The sequence below is a fragment of the Fringilla coelebs genome, assembly GCF_963513975.1.
Source record: "Fringilla coelebs genome assembly, chromosome: 11".
NCBI classification, from domain to species: domain Eukaryota; kingdom Metazoa; phylum Chordata; class Aves; order Passeriformes; family Fringillidae; genus Fringilla; species Fringilla coelebs.
In genome coordinates, this window is record NC_140037.1 from 15,447,217 (window position 1) to 15,453,216 (window position 6,000).

The window sequence follows — 6,000 nt, forward strand, 5'->3', positions numbered from 1 at the left end:
TGAAATAGCCGTGCAATTTTTAATTAGGAGCTGATATTCTTAGCAGGCCGTGTGACTGCAGGACAGGCTCAGGCTGCTGCTGCTCCCTCCCTGTGTGAAGGCAGCACCAGCAATGTCCTGCCTCCTCTTTGCTTTTGCCCCAACAGAGGCCATTGATAGCCACGATGCAAATTCATTTCCATATGAATTTAATGCAATGTAATGCTAGAAATGTGTACAGCTATATTGTCCCCAGGACCTGGGTCACCCCTGTGAATGAGGCTCCTTGAGGTTTGTGTTCCCCAGCATTTACCTGTTCCCACAGCCAGTGAGTGCCTCCTTAGCTGTGACAGTGAGTAACAAGTGTTGGTAAATTGGCAGAGGTCATCACCAGGCAGTCATTCTGCCATTCTGGCTAATTTAAACTCTAGAGCTTTTTGCCTGACCTTGCAATATTGCAGGGATGCAGCTGTTTGGGTTTTTATTCCTGTTAATGTGCAGAATAGCTGGTTAGAATGGATTGTGATTTACAGTGAATGGGAGAATGGCTGTTTTAAAAGATCCTGTGCACCCCTTTTGTGCTGGAGAACAGCTACAGCTTTTAGTCGTTATTTCAAAGGTGTTGCAAGTATTTTCTGCAGCTTTCCTCTGTCTGAAAAATAACAATTAATCTCCTCAGGGCTTCTTCACATCCTAATTATAGCCAAGCCCCTCATTAGTCCCACAGGGAGACGGAATCCAATGCCATATGGTATTTTACACTTCGGATGCTGTGCGTACCAGTAGCTGGAAGGAGACAGGAAAAGGGGGAGTTAACAATTCATATCCATTTATGGAGGAGGCACAGCCCTCCTTGGACCCAGTTCAGCAGAGTCTGAGTGCCTCAGATCAGGAACTTTGTGTGGCCGGGGTTGCTGCAGCACGCCGGGGCTCTGGCGTGCGCCCGTGGGCGAGTGGGGAGCTCTGCACGGATTCCCTGGGCTGGCATCCCCACCCTGGAATGAATTAGATGCACACACACCTCCCTGGGAGCACCATGGCTGGGTTCTACAGGTGCCTGAAAAGTAAAAAGTAAGTGCCATGCTGAGCCCTCCCCTGCACCTTCCCAAAGGGAGCTGAGCCTAGTGGGTACTTTGAAATTCTGTCTTTGTTGTGTTGCAGCTGCAGAGTTGAACAAAGTGGGTTTGCCTGGGGTCTGAAGTGCCAGCCTGAGCACAAAAGTGCAAAAAATAAGTCCTGGCTAAAATATTAGTTTGGTGAAAATTGGTCATGGTTTTTTTTCTCCTTCAGAGGTATAAACATGAAATATTGGAAAAGGCATTAAGAACTCTTTCCTGTTTAATTATAGCAAGGGGGAAAATTCCCTCTTCCCTAGAGATTAGCTGTATTGTTTCTATATTAACACATAAAAAGGAGAAATACAGAAATTCACATTGGCTTTTAAGAAATGTTCAGCTAGAAGTCTGGCAGTAAATGCTCTTTGAGAACTTGATGAGCTCAGTTTTTCTATAAGCAATCTGAGGTTTATTTCTGTAATTGCTCCCTGTTGAGAGATTTGGTTGTATTTTTAAAAAAATATTTTTTTAATTGCTTTGCTGGCATGTTCTCTTGGAGTAGGCTGTCAAGGGAAAAGAGAATGAGAGAATGCATGTTAGTATTTGTGCTTTAAGCCACCATGAAGATGCATTCTGCTTTTCCTTTGACATTCTCCCTGCTGAGGAATGGAACAAAATTTCCTGCTGCCAAACCTGAGGAGTGGTTAAATCATGTTTTGCACCAGCAGACTGCAGAGGGCTCTATTCTTGCACCCAGTGGGAGATTACAGACAGGGAACATGCTCAGTGGAAGGCAAGTGAAATTGTGTCTTGAGGCTTAAGATGTGAATACTGATAGTTAAATGTGTGGGTAAGTCCTGGATAGCAGAGGGAGGAAAATAGCTCAAAAGTGCAGCTGGCAGTTGACTCCTTTTCCTTCTCCCAAAGGTTGATCCCTCACACCAAGTTTGTCTCACATTACTCTGATGGAAATGTGCATTTTCAAAGGCACACAGCTCCTACTGGATTTCTGTTAGCATTTCCATCCCATATTGCCTCCTTTCCTCCTTTGAAATTTGTGACAGGGAATTAATGTTCGGCAGAGAAGTTTGCTTTAGATAAAGGGAGGGTGGGCCATCAGAACTAGCAAAAGGGCTGTGAGTGAGTCCTGATGAAGGTAGGTGGATTGACACTTGAATTGACAAAAAGTAGTAAATTTACATTGTTTGATTTTCCCCCCCCCCCCACCAAGTCCTTCAGAATCTAAAGCACTTAAGACAAATTTGAAATTCAGAGAGAGGCTATAAAGGCTGGACACATGTGGTAAACCATCTCTTCTTTCCTGGTCAATCTCCATCTGACTTATGAGGAGCAGGTTTTTTTTAATTCAACAGATTCTTCTTTTTTTATATTCTTCAGTTAGGTCTCTACACTTGATATATATGCACAGGTTATATTCCTCAGCCTGTTATTTCAGCCCTGTGATGTGTTCCCAGGTGAATTAATACAACTACTAACCCTTTGCAGTCTTCACAGATTTTATGTGCTGATTTGGCTGTGGTTATTGGCACTTAAAAGAGTTCAAGACACCAGTTGCAGAAATAGTGATGTTTTTAGCCTGAGATTAATTTTCAATGAAATTTGTTTGGAGCTTAACATGGAGTATTTGTCTTTCTGGACAAACGTGTCCTTGGAACAACTTCCCCAAATTCTCGCGTGGTCATTTGACCTGTAGAAGTTAATTTGCTTTCTGAATGAAAGTTCTTTTGGAATGAAATTACTTTTATGCTTTAAGCAATTGGTTTGGATACCAGTAGGAATTTGGCCAAAGTGACTTGGAGCTCAGTGCCTGCCAGGAAACCTGCCATGGACTTTGGGGAAGGGTTCCCTCCAGGGCTTTGAGCTGCTGAGTCCAGCTAAAGCACCTGGAGTGTTTTAAAATCTGCTTTAGGGAGTGCTCTCCTCTGCTGCTGGCACGTTTACCCCACTGCCCCATTTTGCAAGAGGAAGTAAAGACTCTGCCTTGGTGCACTGTAATAATGTGTGGCTGAATCTGATTTCATACACGTAGTCTTGTCCCTGTACTTTGCTAATGACCTCTTATGAAATGAAAAAAAAAGAACCCAAAGCTTAATCCAGGTAATTCTTCATCACAGTCTCAGTCTTGGCTGCTATTTCACTGAAATAAAACTTCTAAATTGATTTCATATTTCTCTTTAGCCAGCATATGCAACCTGAGTAATCTTGAATTGTTCTGCTAAGTTTATCATCACCCTTGTTGCAGAGTTCTGTTTCTTTCTTGCCCCAAGCATGGTGCCAGAAAAAAATATTAAACCTGAACAAATATGATAAAGTTTCTTAAAGCTTGTGGAGGAATCTTTTTCATGTGCTCCTCAGTTTTTGGGACTAGCCAAGTATGTTGTTATGAGCTGAAAATGTGGTTGCTTGAATAGTAAGGTTCACTGATGGTCAATGCAAACTGCCAATTTCCAAAGATAAATATAGTGTGTTAGAAGCTATATAAAATATTTGGCTGAAGGCTTTATGTGCCAGCTCAGTCTGGTTTCTATAGCAGACTATAAGAAAATGTATTTAACTGTATTTAATGTGGTCACTCAGGATTTCATGGTGCTTTTCACAAACAATCCCAGAATTATGGACATTTCAGCTTGAGTGTCTTCTGCTTTGCCAAGCTTTGCACTTCCAGTGGGGTATTGTGTTCTTTTCTTATATTCCATAATTGTCAAAAATGCTGATGTGCACTTTTATCCTGCAAAGTTCAGCATTTGGGTAAAGCAAGTTGATCAAGGAACGTATCAGTAGGATTTTCAATATATTTCTAGATTGTTTGAGATGAAAGCAATTGCCAGTCTAAAATGATGTTGTGACCATGAAATTGAGTAAAATGTGTTCTCTGGGTTAGGTGCTGTTGCTGTATTTTGTGTAGTTGCCTGTTCAGATGAGTGTCAGGAGGAGATTGTAGTGATTGCTGGGTTTATTCTGAAGATGGTACAGAGCTGCCCACCTGATGGATAGGTTCACTGCCCCTGCACCTTCACCCCAGCCTTCTTGTTGAAGAGGCTCATAGGGGGTGGTGGAAATCCCAAAAATCCCTTTGTCCTTGCAGCCAGTTACACTTTTTACAACTTTCACATGTTTGTGTGGTCCTTCGAGCCTTTGGCTCCCCATCCGCAGCCAGCAGCGGCTGCTGTAGCTGGGACAGTGACAAGTGGATGGGAAGTGCTTTAAAGCTCCTCCAACTGCTACTGGAGGAGCAACTTGGCCCGGGGCAGGCTGAGCCTGTTGGCTCCTCTCTGTCAGCAGCTCATCGGCCTCCCCTGCCTCCCTTCTGGAGGCTGTGATTGCTGCAGGGCTGAGGAGCGGCGCTGCTGCCTGCAGGGAGGGAATGATGCATGGCTGCTGCCTGCAGGGAGGGAATGATGCATGGCTGCTGCCTGCAGGGAGGGAATGATGCATGGCTGCTGCCTGCAGGGAGGGAATGATGCATGGCTGCTGCCTGCAGGGAGGGAATGATGCATTGCTGCTGCCTGACTGCCTGCAGGGAGGGATGCATTGCTGCAGCCTGACTGCAAGGAGGGATGACTGACTGCAGGGAATGATGCTTTGCTCTTTGGCACTGTTTTAGACATGAGGCATCTCTCCAACAGTCCAGGGCTGTTTAAAGTCAGACCCTGGATTCCCTGGCCATCCCTGCCCGTGGCATCCCCCAGCTGGCAGAAGGCTGGGCAGTTTTGGAATCATGCAGGCTTCCTGGGAGCTGTGGCAGAGGCACTGCCCCTGTGATGATCTGGGATCTGTCTGTGTGGCTGATGAATTCAGGAGAGGTGAAATGCTTCCCATAAACACTTTGGTATTCCTAAATATGTCTGTTTACATGTCTTTTTATTGTACATCACTTTAGCATATTATTTCACAACAAGAGCAAGAATCCCTCATTAACAGCTTTTCAGTCTTGGGGCATTTTGAGATGAAACTGAGTATGATAGGTGGTTTCTGCCCAGCAAAGCAAGTTCACCTGTGCAGAGACAATCCTTGGATCAGTTTCAAGAAACAGGTGAGAGCTCTCCCCACTAAGCCAAATCAGGGAGTGTGAGCTGAGGTAGAAAGACTCCTCTGGTGTCGTGAGTCTCTTGGAGGAATCTGTGCACAACCTATGAGCATGTTCCTGTATTAGGCAATTATACAGTGTTTGGATACTTGTGAGCATTTCGTCTTCAGCCCACAGGAGTCATTCAGGGCTCTGCCTGGTATTAAATGTACAGAGACTTAACTCCTGTTTGCTTATTCAAAAATAGCAGAGAGGGTGAACAAAAGCAGTTAGGAGGTGTCAGAGCCGTGGCACTGCAGGCAGTTGGGCACTGTTAGTACAATGGTGCTGTATTATTAACCAAAAAATCAACTACTTCTCTTTGTGATTCGCTCTGTTTGACTCATCTTTGTGCAAGAAGTTCAATTCTGCTTTAGTGCACCAGTGAGTCACTCCCATCTCCTCATTCTCTTCGTGCTCCTCTCTGGATGGTGTTTGTTTTTGCAGCCACAGTGGTGCAGTGTGTTTGCTGGCTGTAGGCAGAGGAATTCCAAGCAGGCCTGTTTATTTGGTTTCAGCCCTTTTGCTATCACCAAGGTTCTGAGTATTTGGCTGATTTGCTGTCAAATCAAGCTCCACTGCTGCTTGTCCTACATCACTTGCAGTGGAGCAGAAGTTTGGGCTGGGACAATCTCCTAAATGTGATTTTCGCTCTTCTGCATCCTTTGACCATCAGGTTTTTTGTCTATATGATTTTGCCAGACTGAGCCATGAAAACATCTTGTCATAATTTCCCCTTGTGTTCTCTTCTTAGACAGAAACTTCTGCTGCTGCAAGTGTCTAGCTTTGTACCCCTAGAGCCAGTTGGAGAGATTAATTTGTCATTTCCTCCTTGTGCAGAGTTCTACAAAGTTTTAGGTTTTCACATCTGCTGTGATG